The 24,549-nt window shown below is 40.2% G+C and overlaps 1 protein-coding gene across 5 annotated transcripts in view; it reads right to left on the reverse strand.

Annotated features, from left to right (window-relative positions):
- Positions 1 to 24,549, reverse strand: part of DNM3 (dynamin 3) — a 180,383-nt gene that overhangs the window by 66,347 nt on the left and 89,487 nt on the right. The window lies entirely within an intron of this gene.

Below are 24,549 nucleotides of genomic sequence, written 5' to 3' on the forward strand. Positions count from 1 at the left end.
TTTTCTAGGTTTCTTGCTTCCTATCACTCCAAATTAAGGATTACTTACACTCTCAGGCTACTTTCTGATGTCAGAACAAAAAAGCCCTAAGATTATTAGCCATTTCCATTGTGCTAAACTTCCTTGAATTCCTTGTACTGATGGATAAACCAGGGCAAACCTCTTCATTTTGCTTTGCAAATACATCTGATGCTAAGTAGATGTGATCCAAAGACAAGAGGGGCAACACATGCATCCTCATACCCCCAATCTTTTTTTGTGTGTCATGATAAAATTGCTGGCAAAGGTACAAACAGAGTACAGAGTTTAATACTATGAAGGTAGTGTTAAGGCTGCTGCCATTACCATGGCAGCAATGGAGTGGGGAAATATTTACACGCTGGAATTTGTGCAGCAGATACCAAATGGGGAATTTTGCTACCCAGCGCTCTACGGAAGTTCAATGAATCACCAAAGCTGGAAAGCTCAGGATTCCTTCACAGTCCCTTATCTGCCAACATGGAGCAATACTGTCCATCATATTTGAAAAATCATGGCAGTCAGGTGAAGTTCCCGATGACTGGAAAAAGGGAAATATAACCCCATTTTCAAGAAGGGGAAAATGGATGAGCCAGGGAATTACAGACCAGTCAGTGTCACCTCTGTGCCTGGCAAAATCTTGGAGCAGATTCTCCTGGAAGGCATGCTATGGCACATGAAAAACAACAAGGTGCTGGGTGACAGCCAGCTTCACTGGACCTGTGCAAAGTGTTTGACACAGTCCTGCATGACATCCTTGTCTCTAAATTGGAGAGACATCAATTTGATGGATGGACAACTCGGTGGATAAAGAACTGGCTGGATGGCAGCATGGAAAGAGTTTTGGTCAATGTCTCAATGTCCGGCTGGAGACCAGTAACGAGTGGTGTCCCTCAGGGATCAGTGTTGGGACCGGTCTTGTTCAACATCTTCATTGCTGACATGGACAGTGGGATTGAGTGCGCCCTCAGCAAGTTTGCCGATGACACCAAGTTGTGTGGTTCGGTTGATACACTGGAGGGAAGGAATGCCATCCAGAGGGACCTCGACACGCTTGTGAGGTGGGCTGATGCCAACCTCATGAAGTTTAACCATGCCAAGTGCAAGGTCCTACACCTGGGTCAGAGCAATCCCAGGCACAGCTACAGCTTGGGCAGAGAAGAGATTCAGAGCAGCCCTGCAGAGAAGGACTTAGGGGTGCTGGTCGATGACAAAATGAACATGAGCTGGCTGCAGTGTGCGCTTGCAGCCCAGAAAGCCAACCGTATCCTGGGCTGCATCAAAAGGAGCGTGACCAGCAGGTCGAAGGAGATGATCCTGCCCCTCTACTCTGCTCTTGTGAGACCTCACCTGGAGTATTGTGTGCAGTTCTGGTGTCCTCAACATAAAAAGGACATGGAACTGTTGGAACAAGTCCAGAGGAAGGCCACGAGGATGATCAGGGGAATGGAGCACCTCTCATATGAAGATAGGCTGAGAAAGTTGGGGCTGTTCAGCCTGGAGGAGAGAAGGCTGTGTGGAGACCTCATAGCAGCCTTTCAGTATCTGAAGGGGGCCTATAAGGATACTGGGGATGGACTGCTCATCAGGGACTGTAGTGATAGGACAAGGGGTAACAAGTTGAAACTCAAACAGGGGAAGTTTAGATTGGATATAAGGAGGAAGTTCTTTACTGTAAGGGTGGTGAGGGACTGGCATGAGTTGGCGAAGGAAGTTGTGAATTCTCCATGCGTGGCGGTGTTCAAGGCCAGGCTGGACAGAGCGAGCCTTGGGTGATATGGTTTAGTGTGAGGTGTCCTTGCCCATGGCAGGGCGGTTGGAACTAGATGATCTTAAGGTCCTTTCCAACCCTAACTATTCTATGATTCTAAGACTGACTATTCTCTGTTAAGCCATCAGAACTAGCTGTGAAATCGAGCACCCTTTGCAATTGCTGGAGAATTGTGAACTGGGACATCAGTTATGGTCTTTGGCTCAAGGAAAAAGTAGGCATGTGATAATAGTTTATTGCATGCCATAAAACAGGACAAAAGGGACAAACCAAACTAGGACTAATTTTTCTCCATACATACTTCCTTGAAGAAATAGACAGAAGTTACTTCCACTCCACAAAACTGGAAGAAGTCCTAGGTAGACTGAGATGTGTGTACTGTGAAGGCAGATGGTAACTCAACTTGGCTAAGCTTCAGCAGACTGCAAAACTAAACTGGATGAGAATGTACCTAAGAGTGAAACTATTAAAATACAGTGACGTGTCCAACAATGGCTCAGTTTCCTAGACAGCTTCATAACAGGCCCGAGTAGAGGAAAAAGCATATTTCAAAGGCTCTTCTGGAAAAGCATGGTTTTTACTGTCTTGTTTTGTTGAATACAAAAGTTGTCAAATCCAGACTGAAAGTATTATAGAAAAAGTGCCTGATGGATTTTCAAACTGCCTTAGTTTAGCAATCCCAGAAATTATTGCCCACAAAAGATCATACATATTTATATTTATCATGCGCTCATCTAACAATTCTCATATAGTCTAGTTCTGTGCCAGTCTGTAGCTATTTATCACCATTCAGATCTATATTCTGCTTCCACAGAATATATACTCTCTGAACTGCTGGGGTTCTCCCTGAAGGAGGAATACAGTATCATGCACTCAGTAAGTATTACCACTGGGATAAATAAAACTGAACAAAGGAAATCCTCAATTTACCAATAAAAAATAAATAAATCATGGCAAACAAAAATAAAGAACTTACAGATAAGATATTTATGTATAAAAATGAGAAATACTGCCCTCTAATACTGATTTTTATTGATACAGTCTATTTTGATATAAACTTATGCTCTAAGTAGTTCTGGTAGCATTTAAAAGGTAGCACTGTGTTAGTTTTGGTGCCATGACAGTGACATACACTTTGAAAAATATCCTAGGATATGAAGTCAGGAGAATACATATTAAACTTTGTATTAAAGGCAATCTTCTTTTCAGTTGAAAGCTGGACTGCCTGGTAATGTAAGATACTTTGTTTTCCATTTCAAACATTTAAGACAGCTCATATATATTAAAAAAAAATCTTTTAGGCAGAAATATGAATGTTATTTAGTCCATCTTAACTAAGAAAAAACTAGATAAGCTTAATTTGTATTCTTTAAAAGTTATCTTTCGCTATTACAGAGTATGCTTATAAAGATTTACTATTCAATTACCAGAAATTTATGAAGTTTCTGATGAAGTATTTGTTCTGACAGACACTATTTACTGACAAACCAAGCAACCACAGATGAATAAAAACAGAAACTGATGAAAAAACTATACTAAGAATCTGATTGTCTAAACAAAAAATCCACAAGCAGGAAACTTTTATAAATGTTTGATGCCAAACTGTGAGAGTGTTTCTTCTGTAGCCACCAGGAAAAAGGAAATGCTCACTGAAAGCCAAGAAGTGGTTGGTATTTATTTACATGGCCTCCTACCCACATGCTGAGACAAGGCAGTTTCCAAGAAAGGGAAATCGTAAGGGTGCTTATGCTTGAAGCTAACAGAGACAGCATGTCACATATGAGAAATCAGACCTAAATACTGCTTAATTTCAGGAGAAAAGTATTACTGCAACATTAAAGCGAGGTAGCAAAGCCCACAGCAACTGCCCTCCTCTCCACACCCCCAAAACAACAAGGAGAAAGATACATATAAATGGAGCATGAGCTAATTCAACAGCAGATGAGCCCAACATCATTTTAGACTTAGCTCAATTAATATTATGTTATGGCAGAGTTCAAAAAGCTTCAGACAGGACTATCTGACATGTTTCCTATCCTGTGAGAGCCTGACAATGAAAGAAACAGGGTATGTGCGAAGCCTGGGAGGAATGGGGCTAGGCACACTTCCACAAGTGACAACATGCACATAACTGTGGGTCCAGTTTGTCCCCCTCAGCATTTGTTCTTTTTTATTTATAGATTTTTATTTTTATAGTGGGGCAGAGAATTTAAGCATGACATGAGGGGAAAAACCAGCACATGCTGATCTCACGTAGAGACTTTGCCTCTCTTTTTCCTATACACACTAGAGGAGAAGGAAAAAGTGAAAGGCGGCATGGCCCATTCCTGTCTCTGTGACATGAAAAAAAAAATCCCCATAATGCACCTTAGAAAAACAAACCAAACCTGCTAGCTTGGGGAGGCCTTTCCACCCTTGAGATGATGTTTCACCACTCGTGGGCATAAGTAGCACTCACATCCTTAATGGACTAGTTCTGTTCTCTGACAGGAGAGTAAGCTGCCAGGAACTGACAGCATGATGTAAATACGCCGTATTACAACTGCCCCTTCCTTATGCAGTGTTTAAATGTACTAAAAATAAATACTGCTGAAGTTCAAAATGGTACAAGGGACGCAAAAAATACACCAGCAGCTCCCCTCCCCCCAGCAAGGTCTCAGACAGCACTTCCAAACTAATGAATTTCATTTCATTTTCAGCCTGAGGCAGAAATCATTCTCTGCTTTTGGAACTTTGCAGGCTCCATCAGAACAGCAGAAGAATAAAACCTGGACACAATGTCAGCTGACTGGATTATAAGGGGAACAGAAATCCTTTGCTACACAGAAAAGAGACTGTTAAATTATTTCGGCTTCTTCCAGTTATCAGAAGGGATTCTGACTTTTATTTGTCACTTCAAGATGGTTGCAGTGCAAAAGCAGCATGCAGAAAAAACTCTACTCCACATTTTGTATCCTGAGAAACAGAAGCAAAATCCATGCAGGACAATTCCAAATATATGATGCTCAGATTCTGAAGGGGAAGTCTGACCCTGAGTGTTGAGATAGTCAACAATTTCAGTTGTCATGAGGAATCGAGCCAGTCTGCTCACCACTTTGTTACGCTGTTTAGAACACCCGTTTCCAACCGGAGGGTCATGACAGTAGCCGACCACAAGTCCAAAGAAATCAAGCTCACAACTGAAAGTGCAGGCCACACTGGAAAACTGGGAACAAAGGCTGGTTTACAGAAGGATTCATTCTGTGCATCATTTATACTGAAAGTACAACTCTCAAGAGTAATTACTGCACACTGATTGCAAATACAGGTAGCCATTAAATGACTCTTCTCTTAGTATTACACGTTAGCAAGTACTTGGCATTAATGGGGCAAAATAGTGAAATCATAAACTGAGCAAGGACAGTTTGAATTAAAGTTTGGGAACAGCAAATAAAAAGATGGGCACTTACGCCTCTCAACTAGATTTCCAGAATGACACTGTGCTATTTACTCTCTGCATTTGTTTCCACATCGGTAGCTCAGGCGTAATGCTTCCCTGACTCACAGGCATCATGCTAGATGTCTCTGCAAGCAACTAGTAACAGCAGGGCATCATTAAGGTATCCTGAATTCAGGGTATTAAAATGTGTAGGTTGTCGTGGTTTAAAACCAGTCGGGCAGCTCGTTCACTCACTCCTCCCCTTCTTGCCCTCCCTCTACTCACGGAGGGACAGAGAGGAGAATCAAAAAGAATGCAACTCCCATGGGTTAAGAACAGTTTAGTAACTAAGCTATAACACACATCACTACTGCTACCACCAATGATGATAATGATAAAGGAAATAACAAGGGAAGAGAATACAACACCTCAGCACCAGCCGACCGATAACTCGCCCTCCCCCCCCAGCCCGACCAAGCACCGACCAACACCTCGTCCTACCCCATCATGAACAAGCCCTTCCGGGTAACTCTGTTACCTCCTGGGCACGACGTGCTGTGGTATGGAATACCTCTTTGGTCAGTTTGGGCCAGGTGTCCTGTCTCTGCTTCCTCCCAGCTTCCCCTCCTCCCTGGCAGAGCATGAGGCTCACAAAGTCCTTGGCCAGACTAAAACACTTGAGCGGTAACTGAAAACATTGGTGCTATCAGCAGCATTCCCAGGCCGAAAGTCAAAAACACAGCACTGCACCAGCTACTAAGGAGAAAAAATGACTGCTACTGCTGAACCCAGGACAGTATCCACCCCTTATTCCATACCATTCACATCATGCTCAGATCCCACATTTTCAATATACCATCACTCTCATCTCAGTGCACTCTTATCTTAGTGAATGGACCAGTCCCTATAAAGCTGCTGAGTCCATCTGGTCCATGATATCAGGCTCCATCTCTTGTAACGGTCTTTCAGAGCAGGAGAGACTGTGTGCAGTGTTCACACTAGTGAATAACCTGGGCAATAGTGTCCATTGCTAAGTCCACCCCTCAATCATGAGTCCATTTCTATGTTGCATCTCTGCTCTGATGGCCTGAAGTGCCATGGGCCCACCAGACTCAAAATAATTTACTGCCCCCTTCAGCAGTTTCTACAGCTTATTGCTGGGGACTCCATACAGCTGCCTTCCATCTCCAATGCTTCAAAAGCACTGGAGGGGCCCAGTGGACTAGATACTTGCCCATACTGTCCCACACACCCTGCCACTCATGACTGTCCAGCCTTGGGGAAAATCTCCTGGTCCTCCTATATCGTCATCTAACACTAGACAAGTCCCAAAACCAATTCTGCTTAACTTTTGAGATCAGACAAAATAGTTGTGGGTAAAACACACTCTGTATGCGTGCCAACATGCTGATCCCCATCACAATCAGCAGGCAGGTCTCAACAGTATTAAAAGGCCATGCAAAAACTTCAAAGCTCTCAAATGATGCTGTAAACGGTCAGGGGGGGGACGACGGGGACAGGGAGGAGACGGAGGGGATGGACGACACAGGACTGGGAGGGTAAAAGAATGTCTCCTTCACAGGTTGACCACCCAAGAAAGAGAAAAAATATGTGTAATTGCTAAGCACTTTTATTATATACCTCCCAAAGTATAAAGGTGGTGACAACACTGGGAACATAAGCCAGATCAGTTTCATGATCAATGATTCTATTGTATTACAAGTCATTACCATAAAGTACAATGAGACAAGAACCTTAGCCCAAGCCCCACACTTGGAAAACACTAACACAGCAAATATCGGCTCTAAGTAAGGTACAATATATTGAAACTGTGAGATCAAGAGGAAAAACTTTGAGAGCCAGTAAATCAGCATTGTGACTAGTGACTATTAATCTAAAACAATGAATGCTTATCACAAATATGATTAGACACAATCCAGTCAGATCTGTCGTTATCTCAACCCTTCATGCCCCATGTCGGGTGCCAAAAAGAACTGTCATGGTTTAAAACCAGTCAGGCAGCTCGTTCACTCACTCTCCCCCTTCTTGCCCTCCCTCTACTCACAGAGGAAAGAAGAGGAGAATTGAAAAGAATGTAACTCCCATGGGTTGAGATAAGAACAGTTTAGTAACTAAGGTATAACACAAATCACTACTGCTACCACCAATGATAATAATGATAAGAGAAATAACCAGGGAAGAGAATACAACACCCGCCAACCGATAACTCGCCCCACCCCACCCCCCCACCCCCCCCCCCCAAGGCCAACCAAGCACTGACCGACACCTCATGCTACCCCATCGTGAACAAGCCCTTCCGGGTAACTCTCAATTACATGCTGGGCATGACGTGCTGTGGTATGGAATACCTCTTTGGTCAGTTTGGGTCAGGTGCCCTGTCTCTGCTTCCTCCCAGCTTCCCCTCCTCCCTGGCAAGCATGAGACTCACAAAGTCCTTGGCCAGACTAAAACATTTGAGCGGTAACTAAAAACATCGGTGCTATCAGCACCATTCCGAGGCCAAAAGTCAAAAACACAGCACTGCACCAGCTACTAAGAAGGAGAAAAAATGACTGCTACTGCTGAACCCAGGACAAGGTGGAACACTAAAGCTGAGCAAAGCAGTTAAGCAGTGAGGCAGAAAACAAAACCGAGGTGAAGATGCTCTACAGTAGTGTACTATTTTAGATGGCTGGAGCACTACCCTCATTTTAGAGACAGAAATAGACGCAAGAAGCAGTGGCTTGTGAACCTGCTGAGCCTGAGCAATCTATATTAAAGAAAGCAAGAAGAGAGAGAAAAAAAAAATGTATGGAAATGCTGGTGGTGAGCTGAAACTATGCCTGTTTACTCCTGAAAAGGAAAGGCTCAGATTTATTTACACCTTGAAGCTACTCTCATGGCCAGTATAGAATTCTGCCAGTGCAGAACAGCCTACTCTGGTGACATTTGATGCAAATGCAAACTATTAAGATGCCTTATCTCAACTTTTATAGTATATAAATCTATATCCAAAAGTTAACCATATTCTAACTTTAAATATACCCAGGAGAACTTTACTGTATTCCTATTTCAGTTTATGTTTCACTCTCAGTTTAGAAAGCCACATAGCACCTTCAGAATGGTCTCAGCTTCACCACACTTGATTTAAAGCATACTCTGAAGAATGAAGCATGAGATACATATTACTGTAAACTTCTGAAGAAAAGCAAAGCAAGTTATTTTATTACAGAAAAGCTAGCAATGTGGGATTCAGGCCTGAACATGCTCCTGAGTACAGCTGTGAAAAACATATATTGTAAATTTTCTATAAAGTTAAAAAGAAGCTGCTTTAACAGAAAAAAAATGCATACATGAACATTTTAACATTTTTATGAAAAGCATAGCAAAAGAATACTTAATGAGTTGCAGATGAGAAGAGCATGTTTCTTCCACCTATGTACCTCTCCCTCCAGTCTTCCACAATCAACTCCTACATAGCTTTAGCTGTTGATGAGAAAGCATTGAAGCCAAGCACTTTTCCAAGAATTTTCTTTTACCTCTGAAACCAGATTCAAACCACCATAGATTCAGATTCTTCAATAAAGGCAACCACACTGGCATCAAGAAGCACTCTCACATGTACAGGTGATTCGCTATGTGCTCAAGGAAAAGTTTTCACACAAAAACGTTGAGCAAAAAATGAAACTATATTGTCTCACTTCCTGAGACACTTCCACAGACAGATGGATTACACCCCCATCTTGCACTATCATTCTTACTGCTTCACTCTCAGCATGTACCAGGAGAACTTTAGTTGTGCTATACCACAAAGGATGGACATTGCCTGGAGGCAATTTTATTACATATATCAATATTGACAAGAATAATTCAGTATGACATACTAGAGAGATGTCACATATAGATAGAGATAGATAGATAGATAGATAGATAGATAGATAGATAGATAGATAGATAGATAGATAAACTAAATACTAACAAAGACACAGAAGAACCATTATGCAGCATTTGAGAGAGAGAATTCTGGGAAAATGCTAAAGAACAAAAAGAGAGCTCCAAATTGAAAATCTCAATACAAAAATGTGACAACAGACAATAAACCAGACCGTCAGAAGAAAGGAGCACAATGCAGAGACTATAAATACCAAATCTTCAATAGAATCTGCAGCTGAAAAAGACAGGTCTGATGAAATAATCAAGCTCTTCCAGGTTTGAGTTACATATTTAGATTTTGCACTTGTAATACCTTTTCTATGCAGTTATGTGTACTCCTGCACTTCCATTTTTGTCCCAGTCTATTGGCAACTTTTCCCACAACATATTGTTAAAAAAATCCAAATGGCTTGTTATATCTCTGGTGTTTCTTCTGAATTCACCTATGGGATTAAATATGATGCTAATGTTAAATCAGTCGTTAGTCTGGTCTTGTCATTCATTTTAATGTGGTATTAATTTCCCAGAGTGTTTTTCTCTTGTAAGAACTAGAATTATATTCATTTCTGCATTTTCCTTCTGCACACACTTCTTCAGGAATAGAACCACAAGGTTTCACAGCTCTGTATTTGAAATACTTCATCTTTTTGAGAAATGGTTACTGGTGTCTTTTTTGGAGTTTACTATCCTGCTACATTTCAAGACTTCACAGAAAGCCACCAATACTACATGACAGTGTAATATGTCTCTCCATCATTATTTTGTGGCACAGCTATCCAACCTTGAGGGTTTACAGGGTGCTGAAGCTGCAGCTTGCATTCATACAGCACACACCAAAGAAGAACCTCACAATCTACCTGCTCAGAGGTGGGCACCCCTGAATACAGTACCTAGATAAACAGCTTTTCCATCATCCATTTCTCATTTCCCTCAATAATGAGAGGTAGCTGTGCAGGCATCTCATTGTATTAGTGCAGAGCCTGAATGGCTAGATTAAAAATAAAATAAAAATCCAGTTATTTCACTGGAACTCCCTGTGCCTTTCATGATCAATGTGTCAAACAGAAGTGTAATAGTTTCTGGAATATATAACAAATTCAACATGATTTAAGATTGCACCTCTTCAAAAGAGGCGTTTATTATCACAAGTACAAGGTCTGGTCTTTCACTGGTCTGTGCTGTGGGGATGTACTGTCAGTAAAAGGATCAACCTAAGAAAGGGCTTGATGAAAAGGAAATCTCTGGCTAGCTCCTATTAGTTAGAATCTTGAAAGGTCATTTTGAATTTGGGAAATCTTGTCTGGGAAAGAAGCCAGCAATTCCTCTCACTGAAGTGGTGCTAGCATTTAAAATTGAGAGAAAGCCCCGACTGATGAACCAGTTGACAGTCTGGAAAACTTCTGCTGAATGCATTTAGTGGCTGCTCTAAGGTAGAGGGGGAAAAAAAAGAATCCTTTGACCTTTTTATCCCTTGCAATGAAGCCTACTTATGACAGCTTGTTTTTCTCTACTGCTGCTCAGGTTTTTATTTTTCACTCTTCACCTACTACAGGTCATCCAACAACCACAATGGTTTATGGAAGCAGTAGTGCAGGATGAAGGGCTTTGGTGCAGTATCTCTGTGCTGGCAGAGGGCTCAGAGTGACAATGACATACTAGTTCCTGGGAGATCTGGCTTTTCATTCATACTGTTTACAATTTTGCTTATTTCACATGTGTATACGAATACTTTTTTATATATGTACACGTTTTGGAAAAAAAAAAACAAAACCCAAAGAATAAAAACCACCACCACCACCAAAACAAAAAAACTCTAATAAGTTTAATTGTATTTTCAGCTTCCTGGTCTCCATTAACTTGCATATAAAAAGAAAGCCTCTCATTTTCAAGCTTTCTGAAACTCATTGGTAGATACACGAAGAAGATACCACCTTTACAATAGTATGCTTGTTTTCTTCTGGAAGGGCAGTTCTTAAAACTCTTAGCTTTTGAATGCATTTTATTTTCTATAAAATGAACCCAAGAAAAGCTCAAACTCAGGAAGCCAACAGATAATTTTCTTGGGATACCTATTGAAGTCCTTCTCACTAAAATCAAAATGATAAATATGCGATTACATAATTATATAAAAAACATTAAGCAGGATTTTCCTGAAGCAATGCATCTGTCTGTGCAAGACTCCTGAAGGTGCAACAAAATACACACGAATTAGTTCATGGCTTTTATGGTGCCCTACTTGCTTGTTATCATTAAAAGCTTTCAGACAGTAATCAATTTCACTGTGGTGGAGATTACTGCAAAATGCATTAAGAAGTTCACGCCTGTGGCAATGGTCACTGAAAATATTTTGGAAAGCATCCCAGAAGTATAAGACTTTTTCCAGACATCCGAGAGAAACTCTGCTATGACAGAGCTTCTGGTGTCAGGACTTCCCCCCACCACCTCTCCCTTTTTTATAGCAGCATTTTTTGAAAGGTACATTTCAACTTTTTTTTTTTTTATTTTTTATTAGCAATCCAAGATATTTGGATCATGGAAAACACTAACTTCTGAGACAACTGTCTGAAGAGATCTCCCCCCTTGATCTACGTAAAATGTATAAACATACTCTGGCTTCCTAATTTCAAAGAAATACTGTTGATTTATAACAAAAGAGTGAGAAAGCCACCCACTTACTCTACCATAACAACATTTTGGGGGGGGGGGGGGGGGGGGGGCGGAAGTGGGGTGGTGTTTGTAAAATAAATGGTCCTGGGGATGTCCCTATGTTAAATAAAGAAAATACTAAATACATCTTAATCATCAAGCGCTATTTCTACTTTATATCCAGGACGTTACCTTCAAATGCTAAATAATATATACCATCCAGTGTTCAAGAGAGTGAGTTTTGAAATGTGTCTCAGAATTTGACAAAAGATATCCTAAATTAATTATGATGATGTGTAGGAAAACCTACAACTCTCTGCCAATGGAAATTAATAGCTATTAGATTGATGAGTCCTTAGAAACATTCATCAAGGAAACAGTTTCCATGAAACTGTCACGGACTGAAACACTCTTGAAACTCTTAGCCAAAGTTGTTCCTCAAACTGACCTTAAATTGTCTCTAGACTGTAACCCTCTAAATACAGAAGTCACTTCTCAGTGTACATCATCTGCCCCAGTAAGTACTTGAACACGAGTGTGGATGGAAGACTTGATCATAGAAAACCCTGAACAAGAACTGAAGAAACCTTACAAACACGGGCTTGGGAATGTGGAGAAAAAAGTGAGTAGAACATCCAAGTCACCATGACACTGTTAGCCTCGAGAACAGCCAAGAGCTAGAGGACAGTGACAAAAGATGCAACATTAAAGCATTTTTTAAAGATACTGTCATTTAAAAAAGTGACTGCAAGGTGCTAGGCAGTGTTAGTCTACTACTGAGTCCTACCTTTATGAGGAGAGAAGTGTGTGTAGGACAGCTGTCAAACATGGTAGTTTTCAATCTCCAGATGTGGCATATTAAATGAAAACATCCAAGTGTTGTTCACTGACAAGCAGCTCTTTCCTGACAATGGTATGCAGTTTTTTTCACATCTGAGTGCTTGTACCATGAAGGACATGCAACACATTGCTAGCTATTTCGACTGTGCTGCTCAGCCGCTCACTTGCACCAGTATAAAGCAAACATACGTCCTTTTCCAGTACCACCCTAAGGGGAAAGTATGTCAACCTTACAGCATACCTTAACAACACAAAACTGAAACAACAAAGGAACCTTGCGACATGCTCCTTTTTAATACCATGTCAGATGGTGAACTTAGACAGATGTTAACAGGGGGTACCGCAGACTGGAGAAGCTTAGAGCATCTCCTGTGGAAGGGAAGAGACATCCTCAAACAGAAACAACCACAGCTGTTCAAGTGTCATCACTGCCATTTTCTGTGATGGCAGAACTTGATTAACGTATTGACATATTACCTTTGTCGTTTCATACCTGCTCACCTTTGTGTCCTTGCTGAATCAGTGACAGGATAATAACCATACACCAAAGTTTTAGGGACTCGCAAATACTTGACACTAAAGACAGTTCTGCAGGCCCAGAGCTGACAGTGCTTACTGCCAGTAACAGATTATCCAAAGGTATGTTTTGTGGCCAGCTAGAACAGAGCACATGGCTAAGAAACAGGCTAGAGAAACAATCTGCAAGCATAAACTTAAAGCAAATTTTCAGTCACATGTGATTAGTTTCACTACATTGGAGGCAACAGCTTGAGACTTCTGCTAAGAGTCAGACCATCACAACGAAGACCTATGAATAAACCAGGACTGCCACTGTGCAGGGCGAGAGGCACTGGATGGAAGTGGGGTGCTGAAGTTAGGAGACAACATCTGTGATGCTTCTGGCTGCCAGATTAATTTTCACCAAAGCAGCCACAAAGGCTCAGTTAACCAGAGACTCCATCATCATTGCTCACAGCACTGAGCACAAAAACTGGGCAATGAGAGTACCTCTAAAGAGTATCAGCACCTGGGAGAAGGAGGCATTTCCCTTGCTTCTGCGTGGTGGATGACGTCTTCAGTAACTGCCAGATTAAGAATCTTGCCATTTTGCTATCGCAAAATAACATTCTTACTAATAATTTAAAAATAAAAATTTTTAATTGTTTTTCTACTTTTCTCTGTAACTCTTCCAATCCAAACTAATGCCAAACCTTGTCTTTCATTGCCATGACATTTAAACACGTAATTTCTCCTCTGTATAAAATAACATCATCTTTAAAGAATTCCAGTTCTCCCATGCCTGGATTCCTGCAATCAAGTATTATTCAGATTCATACCTAACACCCTATTTTATTCCACGCTGTGTGCTTAGGGAGGAAAATACAAATTGAATATACCATTGTGTAGACTAGAAGTTGTGTTAAGATGACAAACACCTGTATTCATTTAATCATCTAAGATATTGTCAGTTGGACTCCTCAAGAACACGATTAGCAAAGGAGCTCTTTTTTAACTATAAAAAAAAAAACAAACCTCTAATCAATGACCAAAACAGCCGTAAAAACTACCTTTATCATCCTCTAAAAATTTGCAATATGCAGCTTGGATTGCTATTGTTGGTAAAGTGATATTATGAAAATAGGATTTTAAAGAATCGTAAACACAATGTATATTTTTGCTCCAGCAGAACTGTCTATACCTGCTTAACTTCAGCTGTTTCAAAGAACCTATGAAATGTACAATGTCTTAGAAATTTTCCAGGAGTTCCAGAAGTATAAACAAACAATGACAATGCAAGAGGTAGTAATACTGCAAACACAGAAAAGGCAACAAAACAGGCATACTGAAATCTGAAAGTTAAAACATGCCTGCAAAAACACTGACTTTTTATAGTGTACAGTTGTATTACAGGGGAGAAAGAGAACACCTCTGCTTCTATGGCAGAATGTGAAATATTTATTAAGAAATATAGCACTTCCTCGGGAATATATACTTCATTAATGCTGACTCAAAATACTGACCATCAATACACTGGCCCTAAACTTACAGGACACTATTTGTAAAGAATCACTCCAACATACGTACACTAATTCTACGTAACAATGACATACAGCACTGAATTCCCAGACAGTCAGTCAAAGTTCTGGGCAGGAAACTAAATTCCATGCCTTTCTTTTTTTCCCCTCTTTAAACAGTATGTCAAAACGCTTATTACTTGTTACTTGTGCTTTGAAAGATATACTCCATTACACTTCAGCCTCTTATCTTTTACAGATACTACAACCAAAAGGAACTGCTGCTGGAAAAAACATATTACAACTGTTTTCTAACACTGACACACTGAGATTATTTCAAAGTGAAAAAGGCATGGTGACAACAAAAATCCAAGTAAAAAGAAGACAGCTAACTTAAAATATAGGTACATACTCAAATTTCAGAAAGGAATCTGTAACAGTGAAACAAGCTATCAAGTGCTAAAACTCCCAAGTTTATAATTTACCACACATAAATTCAATTCTGAAAAGTGAATTTATACAAGTACGCCTTACTGGTATAAACTGTCTCATTAGTATTCAATAAGCTTACTTCCCTCACAGTTAATCCTAATAGCAACAGAAATCATCTTTTAATATGATCTAAAGTAAAAAAGAGAGTGTTAGATACAGGTTTTTCCTCTCATTTTGTTTCAAGATAGTCAAAGATATAAAGCAGGGAGGACAGCATATTACAAAGTTGTCTGTGCAACAGGATTTCAAAAAGTACTATACAAAACAAAGAAAACATTTTAACTTGTTCACCCTCTGCCCTCTAAAAGCCTCAGAAATACTGAAATAAAATGTTGAAATAAAAAATATTCCAAGTCTGCCTGAGAGCTATTTAAACATCGTATTCAGCAATTTGATTTTCTGTAATCTTTTTTACATTTATGTTACCCAAACAGCATGTATATCTTATTTTCTCGATTCATTTGTTTTGCTAAAATAATATTTTATCCCCTTCTAGAAAATTCCCAAGGTTCTAAAAAACAAGACTGTCTAGCACTTTAGATTTGTTTTAGATGTCTAATATTACACTTGAATAGTTTCAAATAATGAGGTTTTTATACCAATGCATTACAAAACTATATAATTACTATTAGAAAAAGTAATAAAAATATATAAAATATAAAATAGATTACAGAACTATTGCCATTACTAAAAACAAACAAACAAACAAACAAAACCCACAAGCACACAAAACATCAAAAAATTCCACATCACCAAGAAACTATCAAAACCAAGTCTTAGAAGCCTGGCAAATTTACAATTAAAAGAAATTCACATTCCCTAATGGAAACAGAATACCTCAAATACATTTCAATCTGCCCTGAAATTGCACTTTAGAGATGGGGAGGAGGAGAATGTAATTCAGACACGGGAAAAACAAAAAACAAACAAAATAACAAGTTATTCTAAGCACACAAACCTTAAGATTTTAAAATCAAATTCATTTGGCAGCTGCACAGAGCCTTGACAGGTGAACCCCTATTCCCCTTTCATTCATTGCCAGCTGCCCATTCAACTCTCACATCTCCCGCTGAGGACATTTGGTGAGAGAAGTGCTTTTAAAGATAGGAACAACTGAAATGCAAAGACAACTTTGTCCACAGATTGTATATGGACAAAGACCACTACTTCTAGGGACTTTCTGGGAGAAGGTCACTTTTTGCAAAGAGACTGAAACCATATGTCACAGTCTTACTAAGTAAGCACTACCTCCTTCTTCAAGGTAAGTGACGATGGGAACACATGGCCTCTGATATTTTCAGCAGTCATAAGCAATATCCCAGACCCTTTTGGAACACCAGGGTACAAGATCATCTCAAAGAGAAACACATCACGGAATTTTTCTTATGCTCACTGAAAAGGAGGAAAAAATTGTATGTAGCAACAGGTGTGTGCACCTTAATCTAAAATAATTATACACTAATTACCATTGGTTTCTAAATTCTCTCATCTTAAGCAACACGGTTGAAAAGATCTTCATTATTTCATTACTTGGATCATTTAGCACAAAGTAGACTGGCGTAAGGTGCTGAGTTTCATAAGAACATGTATCTGATTCATTTGAATTAGGCTGTAAATTCTCAATTTGCTCCACAATCTAAGAAAATTCTCACTGCCCTCATACATCTACACAAAAAAAAAACAACCCCACTGCTTAAAAAGAAAAAATATGTTAATTACAGAATCACAACACTTGATCCTTATTTACACATATCCTAAAGGGGAGCTGGGAGTGCAGGGGAGAAGAATCTCCTGAGGAGGACTTTCAAGAAGTTCAGAATATCTCAAAGATGAAAATGAGAACATAGGAAGACCTACATAAGATAAGACAAAGTGACTTGAACAAGAGGCCGGAGTGGTGGGAGTAAGGTTCACAAAGGGTTATGGAAGAAACTGCTGCACAGGTAAATAAAATGTTTGTGGACTGACCTACTAATGGCACAAAAAATAAACAGGAAAAGCTAGAAATTTTCAATACAGAATCAAGATCATTAGTTAACTGATCTAACAGAGACCGAGTGGAATAATTCACATAATCTGGAACACTGCCATATCTTTATGTTCTTTTCTAAGAAGTCAGATAGAAAATAATTGGGAAAGCATCATGTATTGATGTGGGGTTGACACCAAACAGGCAGAGAGATGTTCTAAGTTCCTGGAGGTAAGTAAGGAACAAAGAAATGTGCATCACCATGGCTAGGACTTTCAATGATCACTATAATGATTCATGGTACAGGACGTGATGATAATGAGGTATTTTAACTAAAAGAAAGACACCATAGAAAAAGCTGACCCACTGCTTGGTTGAGGAGGAAACATATTAACAGGAGGTTAATACGTTTTTATGTTAAGAAAGCTCCAGTATTCAATCCATCTTTCATATTACTTTTCACTAAAAAGCCTTAGAAGCAGTAAAAATTATTATGTTTAGATTATTAGGGAAAAAAAAAAAAGTTAAAGAAAATGAATCACCAGTATAAACTTTTAGGTTTAAGTTTAAACTTTTAAGTTTTAAGTTTAAGTATAAACTTTTAAGTTTATACTTATTCTTTCAGTTCTTTCTAGTGCCTCAGTTTTGAACCAACAGTTTAAAGTCATAAGAGTAAAAACTGCAACTAATACGTGTAAACCTCTTATCTAAATTACGTATAGTGAACAGAAAAGCAAACCTGACTTAAAAAGCATAAGAGTTCCTTGGAACTAAGCCCTACTCTTACCCTGCTGTTTACACTGTACCTAGCATCTTTGCTGTACAAGACAACACACAATCTTCATTGAAAACACAGCCTAACTCAGAGATTCTCAAATGGTTTTCTATTTTAAGCACATTCTCTTTTCCTCTCTGCTCTACTCCAGTGCAGAAAATACTGCAAGCTCCAGGCTTGTATCCACTAGCTCTTTCTCTCCAAAACTGCTTTTCTAAAGTCCCAGCTCCCATGTCATGCTCCACAGGAAGGTGCTTGGAGTGGTGTGTTAGACGCAGCTTGGCAGAAGTGCTTGAGGCATGACAATGGCTTGAAGGACAGAACTAACAAACTCAATTTACTAGAAAACTTGCAACTACTTATCAGTGCAGGGCTGAAAGGCAACAGCACCCTGTGCTTATCGATCACAAGAACTGCTGGTCTGCAGAATAAGCTGCAACAAACCAAACCCAATGAAGAGGGGCATTGCCTTTCCACCACACAATGGCAAGTCCAACTGAGCAGGAGGCTCAATCCATAGAGGCACTTTCATCTTACAGAGAAGAGGTCAACATTTGGTTCTGCTCCAAAAACAAAAGGGTCAAGACTCTGGAAAATAATGCACCACACCTGCCTTTATTCCCTCATGACTGGGTACCAGCCTAGCCTAGGAGCAGCTACTCTTCTAGGACATTTGCTAGGACAGAGTTTTGATCCATCATCTCAGTAGCAAATAATGTGCAGAAAAGCATCATTTCATACATCTTACCCGAAGGCTACAGGAACATGTGCGCCATACACAACAAAGAAGGTCACTAGGGAAATAACAGAGAACTAAGAATTCCAGGTTTCATGTAACTTCTGCCAATAAAGTGTTGGTCATCCCCAAATAAAGCTTGTTTTATAAACTAAACTGTTGAGATATTTATTTTGTCATAAGCAGGGAGCAACACAACTATAAATGTCTGAAGTGCTTGTTCACATTTATACCTCAGATGCCTGAAGGCACTTTATCTGCTCCCACAGTGTGGAATGCCCTCCCAGAAAGTACCCTTGTGGAACCTTCAAAGGCTGTTTTTGAAAAGCATAATAAAAAGGCATTTCTTCTTAGAGTTTCTGTCGTTAGCAGCACAGCTTATTGACCACTTTTGTGGATGCACTTTCCATAGTTTTTCATACAGATGGGATTTCATATGTGTAGTTACCCATTACAAAAATATAACTGAAAATGCGTAGTTTTCAACAATGAGACAAAGGAAGAAGCAGGCTTCTCTTTATGTGAGGATGTATCCATCTTCACAGTGAAAAAAAGAAAATATTATTTCCACAAGGTTTACTGCAAATTTACTACAGCAATTAAACTGTCCGGTGAATCTGTCTTTACCAACTTTTTTCCAGGTTTAAAACCAGATGTAAAAAACATCTTTCATTTAATTTGATTATTCCAACTTGGGTAGAATACATAGAAACAGATATTTTGGCAATTGGTTGCTAATGAACTTTCTTAACTCTTGAAAGCTGTTCTTGCAATGCTTTTCCTACAGTATTTACAATTAAAAGATGAAATTAGAAAAAAAGGTTAAAATCCTTGTTCCTTCTGCAGCAGAAAACATGAGATCTCATTTGTGCAGGAAGGGTTTTTAAACAGAATTCATCAAACAAAGCTTCCTGAGAATCCACTTTCTTGCTGGCTTTTACCTCAGTCTTTTTGTATTTCAGCAGTACAGTAAAGGGTTAGTAAATCCATCTACACTACAACGCCCATTGCCATACTCCACCCATCAGGACTTCTAACTTTACCAAAAAATGCAGCATTTTTAACCCATTGTTGAGCACTGGCATTTAAAGGGTTAGGCAACGATTTTTTCCTTTATGCATTTCATAAGGGATCTAAGCACTCTCTATAAATATTAATCACTAAATTGTAATCTTAAAGGGAAGATGTATTTCATGGGTGAGAGAGTTGGCAAACAAAGAGATATTAATTTGATGTTTTAATTTAAACAAAACCAATACTGTATTCAGTACTGTAAGGTTCTCACTGTTCCTCTAAGCACCCAACTACCATTCCGTAGCTTTAAAAGTAATTTTCTATGTTTGCGAATATTGTTTTCTCCAACTTAAACAGAAGATGAAATCAAACAAGTGACTTTTGCATTTCCTTTGTGAAAGTTGATAAAGAGAAGATTCTTTAAACAAAGCACATACTTAAGCTATGACCTCCACTGATGCCAAGCATCCTTGAGACTAAGAATTTAGTGTGATTCCAGGAATCCTTTCCTATGGATGCCCCCAGCTGTATCAAAAAAGAAAAAAGTAACCCATGAAAGATAAATAGCTTTATAAAGCTAGGGAGTGAGCCAAATGCTGCCCAACCATCTGATGTGGGGACTGTAGTAGTCCATTAGATTTAGCTCCTCTAGCATCTGGCATTTGTTGCTTTCACAATCACACCGATCTGATTCAGGACAGGAATTGCTACTTTTTTGAAATGCCGTCAAACACACAATGTCAAAAGCAGAGGGTTTTTTTTTCCTTAGCTTCCTCATTATGGTACAGGTTTGTTGACATCTAACAGATAACAAAATTGCAGACTGAAGTCTGATCTTACCTTGACAATATCCTTACAGTGAGTTTAACAAGAAGATAAACAGAAACAGGAACTGAATCATAGCTTTAAACTTTTCATTTTATGTTTTAGTTAACTAGACTATTATTTCTTGTTTAAACCACTACATTGAGTTTATTTCTCACTTGTTAGCCTGGTAATAAAATTGAGAGGGCACTGCAAAAGTGGGAAAACAAAAGGAAAAATTTAGATAAACAGAATGCGTATTAGAAATATGGATTATCACATGGGATGTCTCTCATAAAAGATGATGTATTACATAAGAGCTACTCACTCTACTAATAGGCAAGGATTGACTAGAAGTTATATGAAATAACTTCTATGAACTATGTGAACAAATATGAACAAAACTAACTATATGAACAAATAACAGAAGAGATACTGTACCCAGTCCTGTAATCTATTATCTCATCTGCAGTGATTAATCCCACACTATTAAATCAATCAAGAACATTCCTATTTGTACAACCCTTATTTTCAGACTGGAGTCATTGTCATCTCCTACACTGACGCTCATCCTCATATCATCTCCAGTCTTTGCTCATTAAATGACTCCATGGATGGGAAAATGGCAAATTTCACTTTAACAGAACACAAGTGTACACCAGATCATACTTAAATTGTTTCTTTCTATTCCTGTTTTAGTCTGCTAATTTTGTTGAGGCTCCATTCTAGCAGTCAGTAAAATAGATGTGCTCTAGCTAAGGTCCCATATGACAACACTTCCCTGGAAATACTTGTTTATCACCATGGAAACCTTTCCTAACTGGAAAAGAAGGGGCACGGTCACTTATTCAGGATTCACAGAAGCCAGGTAGCCAAGTCAAAGCTCTTGAAGACAGACTGGAGGCACATCCATACCAGCCTCCATCCACAGGACATACACAGTGCTTCCTTGCACACATGTTCTGTGGTAGATATTAGACCAATGCTATCAGTTATGACGTGTACACTCACTCTCTGCCTGTATTTTCCCACTTAGGCCTACAGGAGCTTCAGTGAGGCCAGCCAGAGCACAATTACTACTCGTGCTGAAAACAGCATCAAGTTTCGGAGACATAAGGCTTCAGGAATATTCTCATTCTATTCCAATTATATACACCAAGATGCCATCATGACAAAACACACTGAGCTATGGCTTATAAATGATGTATATTCACTCCCTTGAGAAGAGAGAACGTTACCTCCAGTGGTGATGACAACCATGTATAAAGACAGACAGACAGCAAGATTTGAAACACAAGCAAGCAATTTCACAGCTCCATCTACTGCATGGGCAGATAGTGGTCTGTGCCCTTGTTAGTAGCAGATAAAGGACATTAATGCAAAAGAAAACATTACGGTAATTCTTCCAAAATAAGGGTGTTCAAATATTAGTGCCTTTCATTTACCATTATAAAAACAGACAGAATTCAAACAACATTTCTTTAAGGATCTGACCTACGAGTAAGACAATCCCCAAATGAAGAGGAGCTAAAGAGTGCATCTACTATACAATTCCCCAGTGGCAGGTTATCTATAAATAAAAACAGTAATGCCTTTTCTCTACAGACCAGAATAAAACTGCCTTCAAAGTTATGGGGTGGGGAGAGCTTCCACGCAGAAAACAGAAACATTCATGACAACTATTGGCCTGATGCTTTCTGATCCCCTTCCTAATAGTTTTTGCTCCGGTACATATGTTGTGCTCTAACTGCCAAGACAATAATTCTGTTGCCTCAGCTAATAGAAAATAGCTTCCAAAAATGAAATTATTATTTAAAACTACTGGAAGATTTAATAGGATAGCTCACTCACCCAAGCAACTAAAATGAGCAATTACCAAAATACTTCAGCCAAAAAATGTAATAGTTATTAGGTCTGTTACTTGTGGTTAATAAAAGGGAAATAGCTCAATAGAACTGAGCAGTACTCTGATTACTGAATACAAACACCCGTAGCATGGGGAACAAACAAGAGGAATTAGAGATGTGTGCACATCTATGGGCGTATGATATAATAGGCATCACAGAAACATGGTGGGATGGCTCCTATGGCTGGAGTGTTGGAATGGAAAGTTACAGGCTCTTTAGAAAAGACAGGCCCTGCAGAAGGGGAGAGGGACTTGCTATTTATGTTAGGGATAGGCTGGAGAGTATGGAACTCTGTCTGGGAACAGGTGAGCAGGCAACAGAGAGTTTGTTGGGCTAAAGGGAGAACAGTGATGGGAGACATTACTGTGGGGATCTGGTACAGACCTCCTGATCAAGAGGAATCTGTGGAGGAAGCACTCTACAGACAGATAGGAACAGCCTCATGCTCGCAGGCCCTTGTCCTCATGGCGGACTTCAACCTCCCTGATATCTGCTGGAGGGACAGTATGGCCTGGCACAAGCAATCCAGGAGGTTCCTTGATTGTGTGGAAGACAACTTCCTTCTGCAAGTAACAGAGCAGCTGATAAGGAGAGGTGCCATGCTTGACCTCGTGCTCACCAACAGGGAAGGGCTCGTTGGAAATGTGACTCTCCAGGGCAGCCTTGGATGCAGCAATTACAAGATGCTCGAGTTTGAGATTCTCAAGACAGTGAGAAGAGCATGCAGCAAGCTCACTGCCCTGGACTTCAAGAGAGCAGACTTTGGCCTCTTCAGAAATCTGCTTAGTAAGGTTCCATGGGATACAGCCCTAGAGGGCAGGGGGGCCCAAGACTCTTGGTTGATATTAAAGGATCACCTGCTACAAGCTCAGGAGTGTTGCCTCCTGACTAGGAGGAAGTGCAGCAGGAGGGCCAGGAGACCTCCTTGGATGGATAAGGAGCTCCTGAGGAAACTTACAGGGGGAAAAAAAGAGGCTTATAAAAGGTGGAAGCAAGGACAGGCGGCCTGGGAAGAATACAGAGATGTTGTTTGGGAAGCTAGGGACCAGGTTAGGAAAGCTAAGGCCCAGTTAGAATTAAACTTAGCTAGAGGTATTAAAGATAACAGGAAGGGATTCTACAGGTACATAGCAAATAAAAAACAGACTAGGGAGAATGTAGCCCCCCTCAGGAAGCTCTCAGGAGAACTGGCTACACAGGATTTGGAGAAGGCTGAGGTTCTGAATGACTTCTTTGCCTCGGTCTTCACTGGAAAAGGCTCTGACCAAACCACCCAAGTCTTGGAAGGCAGATGCAGGGACTGTGAGAATGAAGACCTTGGGTCCACTGTAGGAGAGGATCTGGTTCGAGACCATCTTAAAAATCTAAACATACACAAGTCAATGGGTACTGATGAAATCCATCTGCAGGTCCTGAAGGAGCTGGTGAATGAAGTTGCTAAGCCACTGGCCATCATATTTGAGAAATCATGGCAGTCAGGTGAAGTTCCCAATGACTGGAAAAAGGGAAATATAACCCCCATTCTCAAGAAGGGAAAAATGGATGACCCGGGGAATTACAGACCAGTCAGTCTCACCTCTGTGCCTGGCAATATCTTGGAGCAGATTCTCCTGGAAGGCATGCTAAAGCACATGAAAAACAACAAGGTGCTTGGTGACAGCCAGAATGGCTTCACTAAGGGGAAATCCTGCCTGACCAATTTGGTGGCCTTCTATGATGGGGCTACAGAACTGATGGACGGAGGTAGAGCAGTTGATGTCATCTACCTGGACTTGTGCAAAGCCTTCCACACTGTCCCACACGACATCCTTGTCTCTAAATTGGAGAGACATCAATTTGATGGATGGACCACTCGGTGGATAAAGAACTGGCTGGATGGCAGCACACAAAGAGTTGTGGTCAATGGCTCAATGTCCGGCTGGAGACCAGTAATGAGTGGTGTCCCTCAGGGATTGGTGTTGGGACCAGTCTTGTTCAACATCTTTGTGGGCGACATGGACAGGGGGATTGAGTGCGCCCTCAGCAAGTTTGCCGATGACACCAAGCTGTGTGGTTCGGTTGATACGCTGGAGGGAAGGAATGCCATCCAGAGGGACCTCGACACGCTTCTGAGGTGGGCTGATGCCAACCTCATGGAGTTTAACCATGTCAAGTGCAAGGTCCTACACCTGGGTCGGAGCAATCCCAGGCACAGCTACAGGTTGGGCAGAG

This window comes from Pezoporus wallicus, unplaced genomic scaffold, assembly GCF_028554395.1.
Source record: "Pezoporus wallicus isolate ANWC-B61680 ecotype Strahan unplaced genomic scaffold, APGP_CSIRO_Pwel_v1 scaffold_7107, whole genome shotgun sequence".
Classification (NCBI taxonomy): domain Eukaryota; kingdom Metazoa; phylum Chordata; class Aves; order Psittaciformes; family Psittacidae; genus Pezoporus; species Pezoporus wallicus.